This window comes from Dama dama, chromosome 1 (genome assembly GCF_033118175.1).
Source record: "Dama dama isolate Ldn47 chromosome 1, ASM3311817v1, whole genome shotgun sequence".
In the NCBI taxonomy this organism is placed as follows: Eukaryota; Metazoa; Chordata; class Mammalia; order Artiodactyla; family Cervidae; genus Dama; species Dama dama.
The window spans coordinates 26,903,507-26,927,400 of NC_083681.1; the positions used below are offsets into that span (position 1 = coordinate 26,903,507).

The following is a 23,894-nucleotide window of genomic DNA, read 5'->3' on the forward strand; positions in this document are numbered from 1 at the left end:
AACTGACATTGATGGAGCCTTTACCAAGTGCCTTGTACTTTGATAAGCATTATATAGACAGAAATATAAATACTGACACAGATACACAGATATTCCCATAACCTCACAAAGGAGGTATTATCCCCATTCTACAGATCAGAAAACTAGGTCACAGACAGGTTAAGTTACTTGCACAAACACACATAACTGGAATGGGGAAAAGTGAGATTTGAATTCTGAAAAGTCTTATTCCAGAGTCTTCATTGATATACTTACTCCTTGTATTCGATATCCTTTGATTCTTTTCTCCCCAAATGGTCAGTTTTGATCAAAAAGCTTCTGCTGCTCTTTCTAAGAAGGACAAGTAAAACCAGTGCTATAAGTTTTAACCTGGGAATTTAGAATGCATTTGCCTAGGTTTTTCTTGATGTTTTGATGAGCACATTAGTGTTAATTCTAGAATAGGTTTCTGCTGGAATGGGTACCAAGTAATTTACTGCCTTGCAGGTCAGAGTGGGCAACAAATATGATTTCCATGTATCCAATCCATAATGCATTATGGGACTCCAGCAGCAAAACCATGATTTTCAAAGAATGTTCATTTAACCATACAGGTAATTAATAATTGATACGTTATTTACTTTAAGAGTCAAAAATGCTATGAAAAAGCCTCTATCACTTCTCTCAGCCTGGATCACCCTAAAACCAGGACCGTGAGGGCTTGTAGCACCTCGAGTCTACAAGGGTTCTGGCCCACCAGAGTGAACAAAGGCAGAACTGGTTTGACATTTCCTGCTGACTGTGATTAGAACATCTTTTAATGAAGCTCACTTCAAATCATTTTAAATCCATTTGCTCATGTCAACATCAATGTACTCAGCATTATCTACCAATTAGTAAACCGGAAAATATTCTTTAGATAATCTGAAATCTCAGTAAAATATTCAGCATGCCATTCATTTACTATAAACTGCCCTGTAAAAACAAATTAGCAAAACCAGCTGTCACAGGACAACATAAACATCCATTAATACAGCCCAACTACTTCAGTCTCTGGCGAGATTTTTCAGGAAGGAGAAAATGCGGTAGAAATACAAATCAACAAGAATTTCAATGTGCTGCACAATATTAAAGGATCCATTTACCTTCCCTGTGTGTGAGCCCAAACTTGGACTGGGACGAAAGAGGTTAAATGAGACCCTCTTGACAATTCTTTCAGTGAAGGATCTCCAGTCTTTGTGCTGCAGTGAGTCTAGAAGACCAAGAGAGTTCTAACACATGTCATACTTCGGAAAGATCAGAAATGTCAAGGAGCATGAAAGCTAGCCAAATATGAATCTGATTATAAATATGCAAGGGAGCAATCAATTCAATTGCAAGACCCAGATTTTGCACGACTCTCTTATACACTGCAGAAAGCGCCTTCCAAACTTACAGGAAGCCAGTGAGTACATCACTTACCAGCCAACATTGACTCGTCCTTTCCACAAATCAGCCTGACAAAATTCTATAATTTAAATACGGCAATATTTCAATAGCCGCCTTCCACTTAGGACCCTTTCAGTATTTTTCATTTTAATGCATTGGTTATAAATAAACTGCAGCAGCACCTGTTAAGAGGGATTAAAAAACGCTTTTATATTATGAGAGACCGGGTGAGAGCTTGTTCTCTGATGAACACACTCATGATATGCAGAAGACGTCTGTAGTGGAGGAGCAGTATTCTTCAACAATGATTTCGATTTAAGAATCTAAATTAGGCTTCAGTCACTGATGACTACTTCGACCTTCTAAACGATATGGAACACTTCAGAGTGGGTGCCTAACACAAAGGCTGCCAGTCACAAGATGGAATATGCTCCAATACACGCACCCAACTGACTGAAGGTAGAAAGTCTTGAGGGGGTGGGGCAAGCTCACTCTTTCCTTAGAAGACCCATGACCCCCCCAGTGATGGACAGAAGCACCAGAACCAGCACCAAAGGTGCCCACAAACAGCTTCACAAAGGGTTTCCGAAATGCTGGTGGGGCCACCCAAGCAGCTTGATTTCTAGGACATTTCCATTTTGAGTTTTGCTAGGTATTTCAAGATATTAAGAAATAAACATGCTGAGCTGAGCATGAAAACAAGAGGACCCATACATAGCAGGGACCACAGACTAACACCATTGCAAGCATACAATTTCTTTAAAGGAGGAAAGAAATCTAAAACATTCTCATCCTTTAGGCAAACGAGTTTATAGGCGCACTAGGGTTGGCTCCGAACTCTACAGCAAGTCAATGCTGAAGCATAAGGACCTCCAAATCAAAGGGGGAAAAAAAAACAAATGAACTGAAAAAAACATTGTTTTAATCAACTCAGTCACATCTGTACATCCTCAGAAGTCATAAACTTGCCTTAAGTTTACACTTGTCTTCTTGACATTAATTATTAAGAAAAGCTTTTCATCTTGATTATAGCCATTAATAAATTAAAAGTGAATACATTTCTATAAGTATTTCATTTCATAACCAGGTGCGACACTCAGCCTGTGACTTTTATATACAAAGAGACTTCATTAATGCAAAAGCATCCTGTATATAGTATCTATAAGAAAGGTAAGTATAAACTTTAAGAATAATTTGCAATTTTGCAAATCTTAATTCTCTACTTTCAACATTTACCAGAATTTTAACTTTTAAATGAGTTTCCCACCTTGTATAAAACAAATACATGTTCACTGAAAAAAGACTCCAGCCACATAGAAAATTACAAAAAAGAAAGGCTGTAAGTACTGTAATGTCAGTCTTGTACTCCTTGGCACTACATTATATAAGATGAGACAGGAGGACTGGGAAGAAAAAAGCTTGAAGACAGCCAGATCTGGAGCGTTCTCCACAATAATGAAGGCTCTCCTGGAACAAGTGATTTGCCAAATCCAGGAGAAAAGAACAGACAAAATTTCATGAATAGGATATTTGTTTCACTTGCGAAAATCCTAAAAGAAAGACTACAATTTCTAAAGAAACCAATTAACTACTTAGTTATCACGGAAATGGCTAATGTACCTTATTTCTACCCTAGGCTGTGTGTGTGTGTCTGTGTGTGTGTGTGTGTGTGTGTGTGTATACGGTATCCATGTGGGTGGTGTGAGTGTGTTTCTTTCAGAAGGCAAAAGAGTCTGCTAGTATGGGGGCAGGGGTGGACCTTATTGTATTTCTTATATGGGTTGAGTTTTTAGAAACAAAATCAGGTACTCCAAATTTTCATTTATCCCAGAGCAGTAAATGAACTAAGTCTATAATGAAAATTCAGATGGGAAATGATACCTGCCTAAAATGCACATATTCTACCATAACAGAGGCTGGCTTACAAACTACACAATTCTGTCAAAATAAACTCTTACAGAAGGAAGCCCTGATTTCCAATTCTATAATTTTAGTTATGTCTAAGGACAATCACTTACCTTTCAAGCAAGGCACTTCAGCCTCTCCACTATAATAATAAAAATAATAGTTAACACTCATATAGTACGTACTATGTCTCAGGATAGTTCTAATAGTTTTATACTTATTAATTTTAACACAACAGTTCTATGAGGTGGATACAAGTATCCTCCCTATTTGACAAATGAAGACACTGAGGCTCAGGGAGGTTCAATGACTTGCCTAAGGTCACACAGAAAGGAGGCAGCAGGACCAGGATTTGAACCCCACGTGGTCTGACTCCTGTGTCACATAAATAAATTGTGAGAGACAGTGCTTTTTTGATGGCATGAAACTGTACTTCATCTCTATGTCTAACCCCCTGAGGAAGTGGCACTATTAATCATAACCATATGACCTTTAATTTCTGTTTCTGAGATCTTAGATGAGTCATTAATCTGAACGTCATCTCTCTAACCAGCAAAATAAGAAAACAACCATGCCCACTTCAAATGATAGTGAGATATGATACAATGAATGTTAAAGTAGTTTGTAAACTATACCATTTGTCTGAAATGTTAGTTGTCATTTCATTTGTTGTTTTTCAGTCACTAAGTCGTGTCCAACTCTTTGCAACCCCATGGACTACAGCACGCCAGGCTTCCCTGTCCTTCACCATCTCCCAGAGTTTGCTCAAATTCATGGCCATTGAGTCAGTGATGCCAGCCAACCTTCTTATAATGCCACCTTCTCTTCTTCTTCATGTTAGACCACTGGACAGTTCCATTAATTAGATGTGGTAGGAAAAAGAATTAGAACTAAATAAAGAACCAAGTACCCAGCGTAGTTTGAAACTGTCTTCAAATAACACTGATTAAACTAGCCATTGACTATGGAACAACATTCGTGGTAGGGCATTGTGTCAAAAAAAAAAAAAAAAAACCATTTAGCTAGCCTAATTTATTCTACTGGAAAAAAACATAAAAGCCTTTCAGATACTATTAGAAAGTAACCTATCATTCATTAAAACTAAAGCTGAATGGAAAATTTTTAAGAAATGCAATAGATTTGTCAAGAAGTAATATTTCTTACTATTCATTCACAATTATAAAGCACTAAAAACTCAAAGCTCTGTGCAATCAGGATGTCTGTGTACAGCAGGACCACAAAATGCCACATATACCAGCCAATACATTTACTAAGTGCCTACTATGCAGAGAACAGAACTGCTTCTGTGGACTGACATTTTCTTTAAAAATACCCTGTTCTAGTGGAGTTAATAATAAAAGGTACCATTTATAAATCCCCTAATGTAGGACAGGGATTGTAGGGGACATTACCTATGAAATCGCACTTAATCCCCACAATACAACAATCACATTTAGTGGGCTGCATTATCCTGATCTTTCAAACGAGGAAACTAAGGCAAAACATGTACATCAATTACTATAAGTAGTGAAGGACCCAGAAGTCAAGACTAGCCCCACTGCCTGCAGTGCATGTCCCCTTAACTCATGTCATCCAAAGTGCCCTGGCCTTTTTATCCAGGATACCTCAAGCATCATAGGACAGGGAATTAATGATTCTAAGCAGTTTAAGACATAGCCAAATGTTACCGGAATACAGATATCACTGACCTTGAAAAGTCACGTATGTTTTGCATTCTATATGGTAATATACGGGGCTTCCCTGGGGACTATGACAGTCAGGAATCCACCTATAATGCAGAAGACCCAGTTTGGATCCCTGGGTCAGGAAGATCCCCTGGAGAAGGAAATGGAAACCCACTCCAGTATTCTTGCCTGGAGAATTCCATGAACAGAGAAGCCGGGTGGACCACAGTCCATGGGGTCACAAACAGACACAACTGAGCGACACATTTTTTACTTTCATTTTTTCATGATAATATGTATTTACTGTTTTTATACTTAATACATTATTTTTCTCAAATATTCCAGTGAAACTGATATATCAAAAATACGTGCCAAATATACTCTACGCCAGTTTAAGGAAACACCTCACATCATCCTCCCTGTTGAAAAAATGGAGCACACCTACAGCAATCAACCAAAGTCATTCCAAAAGAGCAGGCTCGAGGAGAAATGAGAACTGCACAACGGAACACCTATTACTCAGAGAGTAAGCTGAGCCTTCCTCACGGAAGAGAATTTTCAGCCTGGTATTTTACATGAGGAACTACAAGTGGTTGCAAAAGAGAGAAGAGGGTATTCAAAACGAAAAAACTGAGATGCTTAGAAATGGAGGTGACCTAACAAGTAGGGTAACACGATGCAGCATTTTGGACTGAGCACAGAGACACCAGCAGAGAGAGGGCTGTGGTTATCAAAGGAGTGAGCATCAAGGACTGGCTTTTTAAATGGAGATTGCTAGCCGAGGCCCTTCCCATCCCTGCATCAAGTTCCTCTCTGTCTGGAGTTTTGCATTTCTTACAAGTTTCCAGGTGGTGCTGCCGGTGCTGCTGGAGCACCTTGCTGACAGTTTCCAGGATCAGAGGAGGGAAGGAGCATGCCCACTGGAGAGGACCAGAGGGTTTCAAAGATGAGTGGGTAGCTGAGTTATGCCCTCATTTTCAATCTGCAGATACTGAAGAAGGGAAGCGTTCTGGGTGGAATGAGCAGCATGAAAATTAGCTTAAAAAAAAGAGAGAGAAAGAGAGATCTGGCTTGGAATGCATGGGGTGCTTGCATAAGAGCTAGTAAGGCACTGAAGTAAGCTGATGGCCATGAATCAAGGGAGGATAAAGAGGCAAGGAGCCCTGGAAGGAACGGTAAAAAGTTAAGAGGAGCCGGGTCCAAAGCAACCTGTGCAGAAACAACGAACGGAAAATGGCTACGGACTTAACCATGCCAGGGTCAGAAAGAGAGAGATCAAAGTGATTCCGAGGTTCCAAAGAGCAAGACCACCTTACAAAAAATAAAAGGAAAACTGAAAATGGTTACTAATTTGTGAGGGGGAGGAGAAAGAGAACTCAGTTTTGTGTATAAGTTTCCAGTGTCAAAAGGTCATCCGAACAGCTGTATCCTCTGGTGAATTAGCCATCAGAGGCTGGAGAGCAGAAGCAAGGTTAACAAAGGGATGTAGATATGGGTTTTGGAGTCATTAGTCTTATGAAGCAAGTGAATAAATGGGTTCTCACAGGAGGAGCATATTTAGGAACAGTGAAATTAAAGTGTCAGTAGCTCAGTCGTGTCCAACTCTGATTTCATGGACTGTAGGCCGCCAGGCTCCTCTGTCCATGGACTTTCCCAGGCAAGAATATTGGAGTGAGTTGCCATTTCCTTCTTCAGGGAATCTTCCTGACCCAGGAATCAAACTCATGTCTCCTACATTGCACTCAGATTCTTTACCAGCTGAGCTACAAGGGAAGCCATTTAAGAACAGAGTGCCATGTTAAAAGTACTCAACACAAGAGAAAAAAGAGAAAAATTGCTCTAACTATGTTGGTGATGGATATTAACTAGACTTATTATGGTGACCATTTTGCAATGTGTATGAATATCAAATCATTATGTTGTACATCTGAAATCAATATATTATGTAACATTACATCTTGTTTTAAAAACAAGAAAAATCACAGTGCCTAGGCTGAAGTCATTAAAAATAATTCTCAAAAACTACATATTTATAGGTGTCTGTATGTGGTGTGCACGCGCACGCACTCATGCACACACTCCCAGGTATTAACCTATCCATGTACAGCTTGGTTTTTAAAAATCAGAAGTTAACTAAATATGACATTCTTCAAAATTCCCCAGTTTGCCAATATTGAAATGTTAATTTATTATTCACTGCCACATTAGCATCACTCTCACCTCTTACTAAGTCCCTTGCATAAGCCATCTGGATTAAGTCACTCTCACCCATCTGTGTTCCCATATTCACAAATCCTAAACATTCTTTTCTTGCCATACAAGAAACATGTATTTCTATTGCTCTCTTTAAAATAAAGGAAAATGACATACCATTACCCTGGGTTTAGGAAAGAAGGTTATACCTTGATAAAGGTATTGATAACTAATTATAGTCTGGTAATTAATAGCCTCGTAAGGAGAAAAAAACTATTTCACATTTTAGATAATCCAATGCAATCTACTTCTCATATTGAGCCTTCCAGAAACATACTGAACAAACAGTTCCTTAGAACCAAAAATTTAAACCAGGAGCAAAATTTAACTAAGATGGCAAAACAACTTCTCAACATAACATGGGTTTTGATGCCAGACAAACCAGTTTGAGCACTGGCTCAACCATTTGCAAGGTATTTAATTTGACTGAAACTCAGTTTCCTCATCAGTAATCTGAAAATTTAAAAGTATTTACCACAACTGGCAAAAAGATATTCAATTAAACCAAAAGAAGGTCCAAAAATAGAACCACACAAATATGGCCAATCGATTTTTAACAAAGGTACAAAAACAATTCAAAGGAAAGGATTCTCTTTTCAACAAATGGTTCAGAAACAAGCGAACACTCATATGCAAAAAGATAAATTTCAATCCATACTTACTACATTATACAAAAAATAACTCAAAATGAATCAGAGACCTAAACATAAAATGTAAAACTACAAAACCTTAACAAGTAAACTGGACAGAACCTTCATGACCTTGGATTAAGCAGTAAGTTCTTAGTTACCTCATCAAAGACACAATAAGAGACAAAACTGATAAATTAGACTTCATAAAAACTAAAAAACTCAGTAAAAAGACACTATTAAGAGAATAAAAAGACAAGCTACAAACTGTGACAAAATAAATGCAAATCACACATCTGACAAAGGGTTTATATCCAGTACTTTCAATATTCAACAGTAAAAAAAAAGCAATTTTTCAAAAATGGACAAAATATCTGAATAGACAACATTTCACCAAAGAAGAAATACAGATGGCAAATAAGCACATGAAAAGATGCTCAACAGCAGTCATTAGAGAAAGATAAAATAAAACCATAATGGAATACCACTATATATCTATTACAGTGACTAAAATCACACACACACACACACACACACACACACTGATATTGTTAAGTGCTGAAGAGGATGCACAGCAAATGAAATCCTTATGCATTCTGGTAGGAATGAAAAATGGTACAGCCACTCTGGAAAGTCTGGGCAGTTCTTATTAAACCTATTAGAAGTTATACTCACTATATGGCCTGGTAATCCCACCTGTAGGCGTATAACCAAGAGAAATGAAAACTTATATCCACAAAAAAAGCTGTACACAAATATTGATAGTTGCATTACTGAGATTGCCGAAACTGGAAACAGCCTAAATGTCTGTCAATAGATGAATGAATAACCCGCAATACATCCACACAATGAAATATAACAGCAACATAAAGGAATGAATTACTGATTGATACATGCAACAACACGGCTGACTTTCAGATGCAAACGGTTAAGTGACAGAAGACTGAATCAAATGACTGCGTCCAGTATGACTCCACTTATATGCTGTTGCTGCTGCTGTTTTGTTACTAGGTTGTGTCAGCTCTCTGCGACCCCGTGGACTGTAGACCACCAGGCTCCTCTGTCCATAAAATTCTCCAGGCAAGAATACGGGACTGGGTTGCCACCTCCTTCTCCAGGGGATCTTCCTGACCCAGAGACAGAACAGGCGTCACCTGCTTGGCAGGTGGATTCTTTACCACTGAGCCGCCTGGGAAGCCCTCCACTTGGATGACACGCTAGAAAAGACACAAAACTACAGGAATGGAGAACAGGTCGGTTGGCTACTTATTTCAGAGCTTAATGAATTAAAGTTAGGTGGATTAAAGTGCATTCTTTAAATGTACACTAAAGGGCTTAGATTAGTAAATTTAACACTAAAGGAAACAGACTTTTTACCCTCTTGAGAAGAGATGCAGATATGCATACATCATAATTAATGACAGTACTCCAACTATCAATTCAAAAGATGTCAAAGAATGTTTTGTTTTGTTTTGTTTTTAATTTTTTTCTTTATGGTAGTCTTGGCAAATTTAGTAAAGCCTCTGCATAAAGAACAAAATAAAGGTAAAGTATATGAATATTTTTTAACAGCTATGTCTTCTGAATTTAAAAAAGTGAATTTTTACTGATTCCTTTATATTTTCACTTTGTGTCACTGCAAAATTTTATTGACTCACATTCAAAATGAAAAGTTTATTTTACAAATTATTTCATTAAAATACTATACATGTCTTTTTAAAATTACATTAAACCACAAATTCTTTTAAAAGGGTGGGGGAAAGGTTTGACTGCCAAGGGACAGCACAAGCGGGTGTGGGTAAGTGAGGGAGGAGAATCCTGACTGTGGTAGTCAGAGTGAAACGATTCTGTGCATTTGCCAAGATTTACAGAACTGCGGCCTTCCCTGGTGGCTCAGCTGGGAAAGAATCCACCTGCAATGTGGGAGACCTGGGTTCGATCCCTGGGTTGGGAAGATCTTCTGGAGAAGGGAAAAGCTACCCACTCCAGTATTCTGGCCTGGCACTCTCAAAAAAAAAAAAAAAAATTTTACTTTATGTAAATATTTTTACAATTCCCACAAGTATCAATTAAACAAAGTTATCACTAGAAAAAGAACCTCCTTGAGCAGTTGTGAGAACACAATAAGATGAATATGTACTAAGAGTAAGCACTCCATAAATTTTAAAATTCTTATAGTATTAGCAAGTCTCAGGATTTAATATGCAATCACATTCAAATCATATCAATACATTATCAAGGATCAATTATGTTCTGACACAGAGCTGGCTTCTACAGTAAATAAAAGATACACCGAGTGTCTGTACTCTATCCAGTGTCTCAAGAATATATGTTCTGATTCTATAATCTAAAAACTAAAAATTCAGCTATAGACTTGTTCAGGAGTAAAGTCAACACTAAATTATCACTAATAAAAGAAGACTGAGGCCAGATAATCCAAGGTCATCTCCATGTGGCTTTCAAGTATACTTGGGGGGGATTGGTGATTTGCTTGTTTGCCTGCTTTTATTTTCCCCTCAGAGGCATATTTACCTCACTTTTGAGGCTTAGGCCCAGAGGCTTAGTCCAACATGACAATGGATTTCTATTCTCTATGCAAATCAGTAGATGGCAGCAAGAGGGGACCAGAAACACGCTGGGTGTTAGGAGAAACCGATCCTAGAATTAAACACTCTGTAGTGCATCACCCACACCGAGAAAATGCAGACTTTATTAGCATCATTACCTACTTGGACTGTTCAACATTTACATGATAAGAGACTCCAGATGATAAAGATGTCCTGGTTAAAAATTTTCCCAGAAGAAAGATGGCTTAGAGCAACAATTACATATCTCAAAATGAGGTGGCTTTATGTTTGCATCCTACTACACTCTCAATTAAGCCATGGGGACAAAGCATAACTGAAAGCTAACACACTGACTTCCACAGGAAATGGCAGACAACACTCAAGAAATAAACATAACATCCAAGCCCTTTGGCAATTTCATTTACTGCAATTTGTCATCCTTCCCCCATCAATAATTTTCAAATGGTGGGCCTTAAATTGAATGGGTCCCACCCAGCATTTGTTTAAATGAAATAGACTAGAAATGGATGGGGAGAAGAGAGTAGGGTACAGCAGCGTAGACAGGATACAAAAATGAATGGAGAGATTACAGTGGACAAGATACAGAGATAGGTTGGGACTGACAGAAAAAGGAAAAGAAAAACACCAAAGTACACTCAAAAAGCAAGGCACACTAAACATAGTAATTTATTGTGTATATCACTGCATGGGTTGCGGTCTAAATTTTTTTTGAAGAAACACTGCCTTAAATCTTAACCCATGGTATAATAATCGCTTGTCTTAAAACTTTTTCAAAAGCATGTTTTCACACTCTTTCCAAGGACAAGAATCCAATGGATATTTTTTTTTAAAAAAGGAATTACCTATCCAGCTTTATGTAGCCAAGGCAGAAGGGGAGAAAATTAAAAAATGTAAAGCTCAATTTGTATTATGTCACCAGATCTGTCAAACACGCCCACAACGTCAGCAATGTGACCTCAGATCTTCCTCGGGGTGCAGCTTTATCCTCACAGACACCATCACTGTACTGAAGCAGCCTCACTCTCAGCAAGGGTCTCTTCCGATCCACTGTGTGCTCACACATGGAGCTTATACACTGAAAAGGGCAACAAAGGGCTGGCCCATGTGTAGTTTCTTCCTAATCCTATTTGCATTAATGACTCCTCTCCAAAAAACACAAACTGGTTGTACTACACAAGCCTCTTCTCCAGACTGCTGATGCAGCTGGGGTCCAGGCAGAGACTGGGATCCAACAGACAGACACACACAAACACACACATACACACAGAAACCTAGACATTGGGTACAACAGAGTCAGGAGCTAGCAAATCAGAAGCAGATGAAATCCTGAAGAGACCACAAATTCTATTCCTGAATTCCATGGTTTACAGAGTTTATATAACTTTAAAATAAAAGAAAGCCAGTATTTGGGCCATGAAAAAATTCTTTTAACAAAAAAAGCAAGACATCAAAGCATAAACGATAACAATGAAATAATAGAAATAAAAAAGGCTGCCTTGCAAAGTGATAATCTATGGATAAAGGTACACTGGAATGCAAATGAAACATGAGAAAATAAAACAGCTGGTAGATATTTAGGAAAGAGTTAAATATCAGCCAGTATAAAGGGTTGTTGTTTAGTTGCCCAGTCATGTCCGACTTTTTGCGACCCCATGGACTGCAGCATGCCAGGCGTCTCTTTCCCTCACCATCTCCCAAAGTTTGCCAACTTCATGTCCAAGTGTAAAGGGTATAGAGACATAAACATAACGTGTCTTCGAAGTCCAAAGTATCTAGACAAAAACAAACCATAAATATAAGGTTTCTATAAAGCCTACTATATTTACAGGCAGTGTCCATTTCAACAGATTTTTTTTAGACCTTTTAAACAGCAGGCTTTGCATCTTTTCTTTCTAATTACAAAAGTATTTCATATTCATTATAGAAATTTCAAACAACATGGAAGTATAACTTAGAAAGTAAAAGTCCTTCATAATCCCACTCTCCATACATAACTTTTTTTAACAGCTTTATGTTTGTTCTTCAAATTTTAAATGAATATACTAATTAGCTAGCATACATTATAGATTATACACAAAACATAAGTTTTTAAGAAAAATAAGATCATTCCTCACACATAGTGTTCTGTACAGTGCTTTTCTGCAACCTACTGATATACATCTTGAAAATCTTTTCCTGTCAGTAGACACAGACCAACATTACTCCTTTTAATGGCTACACAGTATTCTACTATATGGACAGACCATAATTTACTTAACCAGTCTCTTACTGATGGACATTTGGGTTATTTCCAATTTTTTGCCATTAAAAGCAACGTAGCAGTTACTTCCTACTGTGTTTATATTTAAACTATTTCTGTAAGCTGAATTCCTTGAAGTAGGTTTTTGTTTGGGGTCACAGAATATGCTAAAGTTTTTTTTTTAATTATCCACTTAACTTTAATTCATACTACCAAAAATCTTCAAGGTAGCAATTGCTTTAATTGCTTAATGATTTTGATTTTCATCTTTAATACTTTTTTGAGAATAATTTATTCTACTCAAAATTAATTGCATAGGAATTAAATCAAAAGGTATGTTTTAACACATTCCTGATCATTTATTAGAAAATACACTTTGTATAATTTTACAGAAAAATATTCCACTTTTAAGAAATTTCATGTAGCCCCCCCCCAAATTATTCAAATCCTACTAAGTCCCACATTAGACTTGGTAGTTCTTTTTGATTCAAGTAGATTCACTGTAATCACAGTTTCCTGCTCGTCTACCAAAAAAAGAAAAATACATACATACACAAGGATCCCATCACACTGCTGCTGCTGCTAAGTCGCTTCAGTCGTGTCCGACTCTGTGCAACCCCATAGACGGCAGCCCACCCGGCTCCCCCGTCCCTGGGATTCTCCAGGCAAGAACACTGGAGTGGGTTGCCATTTCCTTCTCCAATGCATGAAAGTGAAAAGTGAAAGTGAAGTCGCTCAGTCACGTCTGACTCTTAACGACCCCATGGACCACAGCCTACCAGGCTCCTCTGTCCACAGGATTTTCCAGGCAAGAGTACTGGAGTGGGGTGCCATTGCCTTCTCTGCCCCATCACACACACAGCTTTAAAATCCAACCCCCCAAAAAAATCCTACAAAACTGTCACTCCTAAATGAGTGCCTAAGAAACTCAAATGCAAAAAGTCATGACATTCAGAGTCTGATTTCCAGTAAATCACCCAGGACATATTTCATGGCAAACAAAATACTTGCTGAGAAATACAGTTACCAGGGCAACCATAACTGACCTTTTTATGTTTTATTTATCAATCATATTGTTCAATAATTCTTATTCTTGGAAACAAAGGAGGAAAATGTATTATAAACAATGGTAATTAATTAAAGGTCCCCTGCTCCACACTAAATAACTCCTGCCAAATCTGTGTTTAACTAAAAGACATGCTACTATCTGCTTCTTAGTTCTTGCCTAGGCTAAGGCTGGAGGTGGCAGATCCCAAGGAGGCATTCACAAGTTATTGATATTAAACTTGATACCCTAGATGGAGAGGGTATAATAGGAGCGCTAACTCTCAACAGACATTCGGACAGATATGGGAATTCACGCTACTACATCATCACAATGCTTGGCACCTAGCAGGCACTTACTCTGGAAATATGGAATAATTGAAACTTAGAATGAATATATGCATGAATGAATAAATCCATCTATCTTTCAAATTAGATAGTTTCTAAGACTAGAAATTTCAAACATTTCACCATTTAAGCTCTACCTTTTTACAAGTCCCAAATAATATTCTCATCTAATCAAACATCAGCTCCACTTAGGAAAAAATAGATAAGCCTACTTATTTTCAGTAGCTGAGAGTACGGTTATAGCTGCTTGAACCTGGCAGAGAGGAGGGGAAGAAAGTTGGAAGAAAAAGAAAACGGCACTGGATTCACAGTGTTCACAATAGGACGTGTGTGTGCTGTGTGCTCAGTCGCTCAGTTGTATCCGACTCTTTGCGACCCCATGGACTGCAGCCCACCAGACTCCTCTGTCCACGGGATTCTCCAGGCAAGAATACTGGAGTGGGCTGCCACGCCCTCCTCCAGGGGAGCTTTCCGACCCAAGGATCAAACCCAGGTCTCCCACATTGCAGGCGGATTCTTTACCAACTGAGCCACCAGGGAAGCCCAAGAATACTCAAGTGGGTAACCTATCCCTTCTCCAGAGGATCTTCCCGATCCAGGAATCAAATTAGGGGCTCCTGCATTGCAGGTGGATTCTTTACCAACTGAGCTACCAAGGAAGCCCCCATAATAGCATATTAAGGGCATTTACAATGCATGGAATTTATTCATAATCCTTATCAAGGAGGCAGCAAGGGTACAGAAAAGAGCCCCATGCTGCAGGTCAGAGCCTGGCGCTCAGTCCTGGCCTTGGACTTGAGCAAATCACTTCATTTTTCTGAGCCTTAGTTTCCTGACATATAAGATGGGAAGGCTAGTCTGTTTGCCCTCTGAAGTCGCTTGGGCTCTAAATGATCATGATATAATGATCCGCCACCCTCTAAAAGAGAAGAATCAAGGACTCCTCAGGGCAAAGTGTCCATCTGGGAAAGAGGAGGGTTCAGTCTGCTGCCCAGGAGAGGCCAGGGCGACTGTGGTCAGGTCACTGCAATGTGAGGTTGCCACCCACAGCTGGGTGTTCTCCATAATCTTCTGAGCAGCCCCACCTCACCCCAGGAGGGACTTTCAAACCTTGCCATGTCTCCCTGCAGCTCCATCTGAGACAGGCTGGGACCCAGGACCTGGAACCCTTTGCTGCTGTGGTTGCACCTGGACAAACAACTCCTTGAGCAACAGAATACAATGAAACTATAAGGGTCTAAAAATAACCGCACACATGTGCAGTTGGGGCAAATTCTGGGCAACCAGACACAAAAAGGCCAAAAACCCAACCACCCCTTCTGAAGAACTGGAGCAAAAACAGGATACTACACATGCCACCTGCACTCAGCACCACCAAAGGAGTGGGCCCCTCTGGCTTAACCCCTGGACATATCCCTACCCTCACCCCATATTAGGAACCAGCTCACCCCGCTTTGAGGAGCAAGAAAGGGAACCTGTTAGCTGTTTTTGCTCCCTCCTGCAACCTAAGAAGCCCCAGTAAAGCCTTGCCTAAATTTCTGGTCTGGCCTCTAGCCCAATTTCTATTGTTTGGGGAAAGGCCAAGAACCCTGGTCGGTATCACATCCAACGTCAGCAAGTTTACACAACATGGACTCCAACTTTCCCAAAGAGAACCTCCATCTCTTGGCTGCTCAGCTCCTCCACAAACAGTGCAGCTTATACCCATACTTCTTCTCAAGGCTTTCTCATTACCTCCATCCTAAGACAAACGCTCTCTCTCCCTCCTCCTCTCCAAATCAACCCCCCCACCACCCCGTCCCATCCTGGCCTTCATCATGGCCCTCCTTCCTTCAGTGATCACTACCACTTCATCTTCTCTATCCCTCTGGTTTTTATATAAACCATCTCAAGTCTTCCCAATTTAAATACATATAAATATTTAAATTTCCCTCAATCCTACATCTCCTTATTTCCCCTTCTTCCTCTCTCACCCTAGCTTCACCAGCTGTATTTCTTAAAACACGTGTCTATTCTATTCTGTATTCCTATTCCGCACTCCCCATTTGCCTCACCTACTGCTACCCGGTTTCCACACTCACTCAGCACCGAAACTGTTAGACTGAGCTTCCCTGTACATACCTACGTGTTGTGTCCATGAACAGCTTCCTTTACGCAATCTGATCCCCCTGCAGCATTTGAGAGTGCTTCTCTTTCTTTCTTAGAACTCCCTTCCCTCTTGGAGCCCAAAAGCCTTGGCTGGTTTTCCTCAAAATTTGACAGTTACTTCTTCATTCCTGCCCCTGGTATATCATCTTCTGTCCACCTTTAACTGTTGATGTTCCCTCAGGTTCTGGCCTCTTCTCTCCTTATCCAATCTTAGGAGAGCTCATCATGGCCACGGCTCCAAACAAGTACAGGAGATGTCTCCACCTGGACATGCCACAGCTGCCTCCAAAGCTAAACACAGCATCTTCAACTCCCAACCCTGTCCACCTTCTAAACTTCCTATCTTGGGTAGTGTATCTATCACCCATTTAGGTGGCCAAGTCGGCATTCGTCTAAACTCCCCCTCTTCTCACTCCTCGTTCAGTCATGAAATTCTATGCTCTTCAAAATATCCTGAAACCAATTCCTCGCAAACTATGCAGCAGACACCTTAGCTAAAAAGCCCTCATAATCCCAGCTGCCCTCCCACAGCTCTTCCTTAACTGCTCTCCTACCTCTGGTTTCCAATCCCCAATCCATTCCATGCACAGCCAATCAGATTCTCTGCACCCCCACTGACACCCTCCCTGGGACAAAGCCTTGACTCCTCATTATGACTAAGTTGATCCTTCAGAATCTGATTCCCATGTGCCTTCTCCAGCTTCACTTTTTGCTGCACCCTCGAAGGCTTTTTCCCCCGACCACGCCAAACTATGCAGTTCCAAGAATACCCCGTATCTTTGATGCTGCGACATCTGTTCACATGTCATCTCTCTACCTGGAAAAATTCCTAATACCACCCGCATGGCTCTCTCTTACTGTTCCTTCAAGATCTAATTCAAGGACCTCTCAAACTCTTTCCTGACTCTAAGTCTCCAAACTGAGTGTAAGAATTCCTCTTCCATACTTATGCAGTACTCCCAAACTATGTCTGTTACATTTCTAAGCACAAAGCATTGTTAGTTTTACTATCTCCTGCACAAGAATCTGAAATATAAGTCTCTGAAGGAAAAAAGCCCTATATAATTCACGCTTGTAAATCTAGTAGTTATATCAGAGTCCAGCACATAGTAGGGGATACACATACCTGCACCCACACCCACAACGCACAGATATGCATGCGGTATTTACTTAAAAGGCTGAGGACAAAATTTAAAGTCACATTAATTTTAACTCTTAGACAAACATCACACCCTGAAGTTTCTCTATACTCACTATAGCACACAGCCTTCTTGAGTTGAGTCGTGGAGTAGGTTCCATTTGTCATGGGAAGTAAAGGTGGGAAACTTATGATTCTGTTTCTCCTATAAAATGGTCAGTTTCACTTGAGAAATATAGCTGTGCACTAGCCATCACAGATTCTCCTAAAGAGTTCACTCCTTCTAGGAGTTTTTAGTCTCAGAATCTGTAGAATATAGTTCAAGAAAAAAATTTGTGGTGAGTTTTTGGTATATATGCATTTCTGTGCATCAGTATTCTTTAAAATGTCATAAAATGAATGGGACCACACGTGAAAATTCTGTTTCCAAATAGAATATTCATTTTTAATGTTAGGTTTTGAAAGTTAACTCCAACGTCCTCTGCTAATCTCTCAGTTTGGTTCGTTATTAGGCTTCAAATCACTGTCATTGGGCAAGCAGTGAACATGCAATAATTATTTCATATTTTTCTTTCTCCCTTTCTATCATCTTTAAATCCACAATATCTCAATCCAACTGATGTCAGTAAATCCAGGCTGTCGCAACTTTTCTCTAAAACTCTTAAAACTATTTGAATGAGGTGTTGAGCAGCTGTCAGTTATGGATTTGAAAATAAAAAAGAGCCTGAAAATTGTACGTTCAGTATAAAAAGATTAGGTGAAGCAATTCAGAATGTTTAAGAACTTTAAATCAAGTTAAAAGCAGTTACTATGGCCAGATCTCATGAAGCTCTGCTTAAGAGCCGCATTAACCTGGCAGTCAAAACTATTTAAAATGAATAATGTTTTTTTCACATTTCACTCACTTTTGGCATCATCCAAAAAAAAAAAAAGATAACAATGTGAATTGGCATATGGCAGTACAGTTGTGTAACAGTAACCTTCAAGATTTCACTTTCTAAGGACAAAGCTAGAGCTATTAATCTGGGCACTAGATAAGCTATACCCCTCTAAGGCCAAAAGGGATAATTCTTTAGATGAAGAAAGGACAATTGAGATATTCCAGAAGCTTTTAGGTATGAAAAGCAAGAGAAGAGCAGAGGAAATGCACAGTTTGGAGACCCACAGCAGCTGAATCCATGATTCAATATGAATCTACTGAGTTTGGCATGAATGTTAATACCCTCTCCCAACCTCTGTACAATAACAGTAAGCACGAGAATTTGGCTTCTTACCTTTTAGTCTAGAGCTATGCTGTCCAATATGGGAGCCACAAGCCATATGGGGCTATTTAAATGTAAATCACTTAAAATTAAAAAGAATTATAAAAATGCAGCTCCTCAGTTACACGAACTACATTTCAAGTGCTCAGTGGTCACAGGTGGCCAGTGGCTACGCCACTGCGCAGCACAGATTAAAGGATCCTTCCAGCATCACAGAAAGTTCTACCCAAGAGCGCTGGAGACACACGGCTGGAAAAGAGAGGCTCAAGTTGCTAGATCAGAGCTCCACTGCTACCGTGAGTTCCTTTCTGATCCTTCTTCCTACTGGAGGAGACCCATCATGCCCTGAAGGTAGTATGCAAAAATTCCACAAGGATTTATCATTTACAGGGAAGAGTTAAGGAAATGCAGACGACAACTCAGCAGGCTGCCATATTAGGCCTGAGCTACACTCTCACTAGTCAACTGTAAATCAAAATGCTTCCACACATCAATTTAATTCGTGACCCGCTACTGACTAAAATGCTCTCAAGAACCATGCCCAGTCTTTCTGGACTTTACGCTGCATGTTGAAAGCCAGGGTAGCAAACATTCATCTGCCTAAAGAACAGGAGTTGCCGGTAAGCTGACCTAGATTCTTCCTGCCATCCTGAAAGTGCTCCCTGCGCTACACTAGGATTTGTTTTTGTTCTCTGGTGGTGGTTGTTAAAGCAGCACACTACCAGAAACGCAGCTTCTGTCTCTTCTGCCTCCTTGCTTAAACCTGCCAAAGTTGTCATTCATTACGTGAAAAACGACGACAACCATGAGGTTCATTCATGTGCTTTTTATGCAACATCACAACCTCCAGAATCATAATTAAGCCCTTCAAGTTCTACGGACAGACTGAGCAGGCTCTCACAGCCCCCGTACCATACAGAGTGGGGGACTGCTGTAAATACAATGAGAACCGGACTCACTGCAGTACATTCCAGTCCAAAAATCGGGAGTCAGGAATAAGTGTTCCCACATCTCGGCTACTCTCCTTCGTATACCACCCACTCCCCAGAGTTCATTCACTTCCAAGAAGAGACTCCTTCAAGTCTCTTCAGCAACTTAGTTAACAAACTTTCATCAACCCTGCCTACAGCTCCCTTCTCCTTTCACAGCATTATCCTGACTAGCTCATTACAGTCCCTTATCCTTTCCCTGTCCCCTAAAAACAGACCCTCCTCAAGGTTCCACCTCTATGATCCTCTTCAGGACCGTGCATACATTCCTCTCCAGCCCCTAACACAATGGCACTCATTGGGCATTTCGGCACATGTGTTATCAAAGAAGTAACTGAAAGAGTGCATCATATAGAATTCAGCGACGGACTCTTTACAGACGACTTTCAACTTCTCTTCTAAACTCAAGTACCATATTTGAAATGACCTTCTAGAATCTCTACTATGTTCTAACAGTAGTTCAAGTTTAACATGTCCACAACCAAGCTCGTTGTCTTCCTTTACTAAACCTGCCGTTAAGACTCTTATTTCTGTTCATTGGAAGAGCCATTCTTCTAAGCCACTCAAGTTCAAAATCAAAACATGCCTCTTCATTTCTAGTCTTCATGTCCCCTCAATTCCCATTCTCTGGTCAATTCCACCTCCATTTTTCCTCCGCTGCCCTAATGCAAGTTTTCATAAAGTCATACTTGAACTATTATACCCCTAACCAATCTCTCATTTCTAATCTAATCACAAACCATTGCCAGATTCATAGTCCTAAAGCACCAATCTGACATTACTTCCCTGTTCAAAATCCCTTCAATAGTTCCCAGTGACCTCCGGAATTAAATCTAAATTTGGCATTCAAAGTTTTTCCACAATCTGGCCCCCAGCTATCTTTTGCTAATTCCACCTCTCACATGCCATTTTCGCTCTCCTGACTGTAAGCCTATATTCACGTGGTTCTCCCTCAGCCTGGAACGTGCTCTCCTTACCTCTTTCTGGGTGGAAGTTCTCCTTGTGTTTTCAAGACTTTACTTAAATGAAAAGCCAAAAACACCCCAACTCCATGTCAGCTCCCTTCTTTATAGCCCTCTGAAGTTAAGACAGAGATGAGTGACCTGCAATCTCAGCTTCTCATCCAGTTCTCTCCTGTGGCCACAATCACACCTTCAGGGCCCCCAAAGAGAATATGAGGAAAGGAAAGATGAGGTGGATGAGCAGTCCTCAGCCTGCTTGTAATCTCAGGATCTGGGGCGTCATTCTCTCCAGCCTTGTTGTTTTGAATCTGAAGGACTCATTCTGTTTAGAGCTTGAAGTTTTCATACCTTTTTTAAAAGAGTGAAACACTTTCTCAAAGTGACTCCTATAGAGATCCAACATATAAATGTGGGGCTTCTCTTACTGAAACAGTAGAGTGCTCTGCGAACTAGCACCAGATAAATGTTATAAAATGAATTTAACTCTCATCAGTTATTCCATTATAAGTAGATTATATATTCATCTTTTTTTTTTTTTCAGTCGATCCTTTTCTTGCTCCTTTAGTTCATGAAAAGTTCAGGTCAAAATCTTCAAGGTGATGACCTCATTTAAAAAAAAATAGCAAGACCTTGAAAAATATTCTATTAAAGCATAACTGTAGCACTCACCTTATAAAACAGGGATAAAGGGATGTAATCATGGCTAAATTAATATGAAAATGAGACATCATTTTTGGTTTAAAAAAAATAAATGTGAAGAAAAGTTCTGTTACTATGTTAGCCTAAAATTCTAACTTTCCAGACCAGATTCATGCTATTGTATGAATGGAATACAATCCTGGAGGAATAACATTTCAAGAGGAAAAGAAGACTGAAGGTGGTGGTTATTTAAAGAATCATCAACTTGTTTTCATGCAAATGACCAGAATACCAAAAAAAGCAATCCTGCCAACAGGACCTAGAAGCAATTGTTTTTAAATAGGATGCTTCAAGCATTAGCTAAAAGAAACTGATTTACTAATCTTTTCTTTTTCTTGGGTAATACCAATCATACACTATACATTAACACACTGACAAAGTGTATTTCAAAGATACAATTTTTCGTGAACATTGCTATCCTATCATTATTAACTTGACAGTAGGTCACAGTGATAAAGATATATTTACCAAGATTTATAGTGGAAAGGAAGGGTTTAATGCCTGTACCTTGAAGGATTTCTTAAGAAGGCAATCCCTGAAAAAATGTCTACTAAGAAAGGAAAAATGGCAAATGGCACAAAATCAAGGAAGATGTGTCATTCCACTCAAAACCTCAACTAATTGCAATAATCCATGCACAATGCCTAAGAAATGCAAGCTGTGTAACCTAAGACAATACAGAGCTAGACAGCTACAAGGGAAGCATCGATAAAATGCTACGATTCTCCATAATTCAAAGCATTTAAAGCACCAAACACAGACGAGGCTCAATGCAAGCCTTAGGCAGGGAGAAGACAAGTCTAAATGGATGGATGTGAATATGAAGGAAACACTTTAGAAATAGGCCATAAAAACAAGTTACGATAGGTCCTCCTCCCCTCCCAATACTGTCAGGAAGTTAGAGTTATTGAGCAGACATCACTTATGACAGTGAGAAAAAGGCTAGCCACCCCCTCCCCTTCAAAAACGCCTTGACAAGGTCACAGATATATCAGTGTCACAAATGCATTTAAAAAATATTACAGCAATAAACTCTGGTTAGAGTGGGTTCCACCTCTATATTCACAGTAAAGAACAAACTCCAAACTTCTCCTAAATTAAAAGGTTATGTTAGGAAACTCTCTCCCCCTCTGCCTGTATGTGAAATCTCTCCCATCTTCCATGGAAGAACAACAGGAAATCTTCTTTCTGAAACTAGAGCAGTTGAAGGCAATTAACTTTATTGTAAGTTTAATTTTTGCCATAGTCTTATTTAGCACCAACTATACAGTAACACAAATAATGGAAACATCTCCACAAAACAGACTGCCTTACCCATCTCATTTTTTTTAAAACACAGCAACAAGCCATTTCTCATGTTTGATCCAACAACTGTGATCCATCTTTCGATCCTGAAGTCACCGACTCCACATATATCTTTATTATGGTACAAGGAAAACTGTTACCCTGGGGTTTAAATTTCCCTATGTGCACCATGCCTCTCCTTAGAATGCATCTGTTTTAAGACAAGACTCTCATGAAAACCGAGGGGCAGAGGGATGGGCAGACCGCCTCAGAGAGAAGCTTCTCGGTTTGTTGCCCCAACTCTAAGGTGCCATCATAGCCTCAGCACTGACACCACGTCCAGCCACACCAGGACTATACAGTGGCCAAGTAAATGGGAAGAGGTCCTCTTACTGGGGCTGGTATCTAATTGCCTCCAAGGACCACCCAACAACTGAGGCTGAACAAACACACCAGAAGTCAGTCCTTCAGGCCTTGAAAACATCAGACTGTGACAGCCCTTCATCCATCATGAGAGAACAACTTCTCCCAAGAATTACAGTTCTAAAAACTGATAATTAGACATACACTAAATTCATACACAAAGGCCTAGTGCAAATTCTAAACCCCAACTACCAGTATTCATGACAAATGAGAAAAAATAGGCTATATACATATTGGAAATCAGATTGTATAACAGGAAAACCACAAACTCCAGGAGACAGTGAAGGACAGGGGAGCCTGGCATGCTGCAATCTATGGCATTACAAAGACTCTGACAAGACTAAGCAACTGAACAACAACAGGAAAACAGTGGGTAAATAAACCACCTTTGAAGTGATGCATCTTTACATTGGTCTTCAAGACTGAATTATTATCACCACATTCCCTGCTCACATTTATAATGCAGGGCTAGATATGACTTCATGGCTAATGGATACCTAATTTCCAATTCATTCATAGCTTTCAAAGTGTTAGCTGTTCAGTCCTGTCCAACTCTTTGTGACCCCATGGACTATGGCCCGCCAGGCTCCTCTGTCCATGAGATTTCCCAGGCAAGAATACTGGATTAGGTTGCCATTCCCTTCTCCAGGGGATCTTCCCAACCCAGGGATCAAACCCAGGTCTCTAGCATGGCAGGCAGATTCTTTACCGTCTGAGCCATTAGGGAAGCTCTATTCATTCATAGCTTTAACAAATGTTTATTGAGCACATACTGTGTCTAGGGCATTCACTCTATGCTGTTATGAATAAGAAATAGTTCCTCCTGTAGAAAGGCTAGGAAACACAAATCTATGGACACATGTCAACATACAATAATGTGTGTATGTGCTA

At 39.7% G+C, this 23,894-nt stretch overlaps 1 protein-coding gene across 2 annotated transcripts in view; it reads right to left on the reverse strand.

The window, feature by feature from the left end:
* The window catches only part of CADM1 (cell adhesion molecule 1), a 350,167-nt gene that overhangs the window by 310,651 nt on the left and 15,622 nt on the right, over positions 1–23,894 (reverse strand). The window lies entirely within an intron of this gene.